Below are 3790 nucleotides of genomic sequence, written 5' to 3'. Positions count from 1 at the left end.
GCGGCCGTGACGGGTGGCGTCGTCTTCCCCGTTGAAATCCCACATAGGATGGCCCCTATATTGGAGTGGCTGCACCCCTCGCATAATGCACGTGGCCATGATTCCAATCATGGTCAATCCGGAGTGGGCCAGTAACCTGATCCGGCCCATCAGATAATGGACGCTCCTATCATCCTCCCGTTGAGGGCTCCGCGGGCGCCAACTCAGGCGTTTATTCAAGGGAGCATTGCTGAACTCCGGAAGGCCGATCCGAACTGGATCCGGCAGAGGGGCGTCCTCCATGTAGAACCATTCCGAAGGCCAGTCTTCAAACGCCTTCTTCGGGGTGCCGGATAGATATCCGGTCCCGGCGATGCGCCATATTTCGGCTCCGCCCACTTGATATATCGACCCCTCATGAGAACGGGGTACACGGCAAAACAATCTCTTCCACAGCGCAAAATGGGGCTCGATGCCCAGGAACATCTCGCAAAGAGCTACAAAGCCCGCGATGTGCAAAAAGGAGGCAGGTGTGAGGTGGTGAAGCTGGAGTCCGTAGAACTCCAGGAGCCCCCAGAGAAACGGATGTATGGGAAATCCGAGCCCCCTTATTAGATAAGGAACGAAGCATACCCGCTCTCCTTTGGAAGGGTTGGGGACGCTCTCCGCCTGCTTTCCACCCTTGAAGGTGGCCAGTCCGGCTCGAACCGGAATCATGAAAGCTGGGGGAAGATATCCCTCGGTTTGGAGCGCCACTAGCTCGCTGTGTGGAACTGAGCATCTCCCCCAATATCCTGGCTTAGGGCTGGGAGCGCGAGAGGAGGAGCCGCGTCGACCATCCATAATGGAATGGATTTTTGTCAGAAGCGCTTCGATGAGAACTTGCGAGTGGAGGATGGAGTGAGCTGGATCTAGATCCTCGCCTCTCTTATAGGCGGCTCGTTCGCGCGGCTAGGGGGTAAAATGTAAAAATACCCTAGCTTTTCGCATTCGTACGACACGTGGAAGAAGGCCATTATTGGACGCAGAAGCCAAGGAGCGCAACATTTATAAGGAAGCCGGACACTATTCGACAGGAACATGAAGTTTGAAGGAGAACCCGCCTCGCAATGCCGAAGACAATATACGCGCCGGACTCGTCGTCGCTGAAGCCTGGTTCGGGGGCTACTGAGGGAGTCCCGGACTAGGGGGTGTCCGGATAGCCGAACTATCATCATCGGCCGGACTCCAAGACTATGAAGATACAAGACTGAAGACTTCGTCCCGTGTCCGGATGGGACTTTCCTTGGCGTGGAAGGCAAGCTTGGCGATACGGATATGTAGATCTCCTACCTTTGTAACCGACTTTGTGTAACCCTAGCGCTCTTCGGTGTCTATATAAACCGGATGCTTTAGTCCATAGGACGGACAACAATCATACCATAGGCTAGCTTCTAGGGTTTAGCCTCCTTGATCTCGTGGTAGATCCACTCTTGTAACACACATCATCAATATTAATCAAGCAGGCGTAGGGTTTTACCTCCATCAAGAGGGCCCGAACCTGGGTAAAACATCGTGTCCCTTGTCTTCTGTTACCATCCGCCTAGACGCACAGTTCGGGACCCCCTACCAGAGATCCGCCGGTTTTGACACCGACAACCCCCTTTTATAGGTGGGGAAAAACTCCAACCATTACCCCACATCTCAGCCCGCAGAGAGCGGTACTACCGCTCGAAGGAGTGGTACTACCGCACTAGGAAGCGATACTACCACTAGGCCCAGCGGTAGTACCGCTGGAGCTTTGCACAAAGGCTGGAAAGAAGGGGCAAGGAGGAGGAGGCCCCCGAGCGATACTAGTAGCGGAGGTAGAGCGGTACTACCGCTCAAGAGTGGTACTACCGCACCTACTGCCACTCCTATTACCGCCCAACCCGACACTAGAGGAGACCCCCTCGAATCGAGGCGGTACCAGAGCAGAACATGAGCAGTACTAGCGCTGATGGCCACGACCGCTACTACCGTTGAGAAAAGCGGTACTACCACTTGAGGCTGTCAGCGGTACTACCGCTCAGGCCCGGCGGTACTGCCGTTGACTCCTCCCAAGTGCCACTTCCACGAAAACAAATAAACTCCAAGGAAAACCAGAACTGCCACAACTTCTGCAAATGAGCTCCGAATTGAGCAAACTCAAGCTTGTTGGTTATAGTAAGAAGAGGCAGTGGAGGTATGCCTAACATGTAGAGGAGTTAAACCTCCAACAGAGAAGAACCAACATAACCTCCAACATCGAAAACATCATAGAAGAACCAAGTGAACTCCATTTTTTATGAACCCGAGCTTGCCATAAAGATGACCATAAGCTCTAAGACACACAAATAAAACCAAACAATAACCAAGAAAGATGATGCAAGGATGCAATAGTTTGAGCTCTCTATGAACGATATGATCAAGATACTCATCGTGAGGCCCCTTGATAGTACGGCAATCGATCCTATAACCCGGTTTCCCAACTACCACCATGAGACCGGTAAAACAGAAAACCTATCAAGGGCAAACCTTTGCCTTGCACATAGTCCACTTGAGCTACATGATGACGATCTTGACACCCTCAAGTTGGACCACCTTTCTTGATTGCATTGGCACGATGAAGACTAGTTGATTGCTCCCCATACTCCACTATGGGTGAGCCACTCTTCGGCACATCTTCACAAGTCCATTGACACCACAATGGAGGACAAGCTTCAAGTACTTGATCTCTACGTGATGCTCCACTTTAACTTGCACATGACAATCTTGATGACGATCACCACTTGATGTTATCATCTCCAAGGGTTGAGTGATATCTTCCTTTTGACGCAAGCCCATGGACACGAACCTAAACCCACATAGAACTCTCTCATAGACCATGGGTTAGTACACAGAGCGCAATGGACCATGCTTACCATACCATGGGATCACTTGATCCCTCTCGGTACATCTTCTATGCTTTGTGAGTTGATCAACTTGATTCACTCTTGACTTAGTCTTGATCAACCTTGAAACTCTCCGACTCTCTTCATTTGGATGATGTCTTGAAGGTAAACATGAATGATCACAAAATCTTCTTCTTGAAGACATGCTTGCAATAAGCTCAACACTCACATGACCAATCTTTGGATAATTCCTTAATAACACCTTGGTCAACACATAAACTCCTTGAAACCAACACAAGGACTTCAAGAAATTCCTATGGACAAATCCTTCCAATATAACTCAATACAACCATTAGTCCATAGAGAATGTCATCAATTACCAAAACCACACATGGGGGCACCACATGTCCTTTCAAAAGTGACTAATGAGTTAGTTGCAAGATGATGTATTATGGAACGAGTAAAGAGACTTGTCGATAACGAGATTGAACTAGGTATGAAGATACCGACGATCGAATCTCGGGCAAGTAACATACCGATGAGAAAGGGAATAACGTATGTTGTCATTACGGTTCGACCAATAAAGGTCTCCGTAGTATATGTAGGAGCCAATATGAGCATCCAGGTTCTGCTATTGTTATTGACCACAGAGGTGTCTCGGTCATGTCTACATAGTTCTCGAACCCGTAGGGTCCGCACGCTTAACGTTCGATGACGATTTTGTATTATATGAGTTATGTGATTTGGTGACCAAATGTTGTTTGGAGTCCCGGATGAGATCATGGACATGACAAGGAGTCTCGAAATGGTTGAGAGGTAAAGATTTATATATAGGACGATAGTATTCGGACACCGGAAGTGTTTCGGATTGTACCGGGTACATATCGGGTCACGGGAAGGGGTTCCAGGCACCCCCCCCC

The sequence above is a fragment of the Triticum dicoccoides genome, chromosome 7B (assembly GCF_002162155.2).
Source record: "Triticum dicoccoides isolate Atlit2015 ecotype Zavitan chromosome 7B, WEW_v2.0, whole genome shotgun sequence".
NCBI lineage: Eukaryota > Viridiplantae > Streptophyta > Magnoliopsida > Poales > Poaceae > Triticum > Triticum dicoccoides.
The sequence above is the reverse complement of the archived record's forward strand: the minus strand, read 5'-3'. Positions refer to the sequence as shown.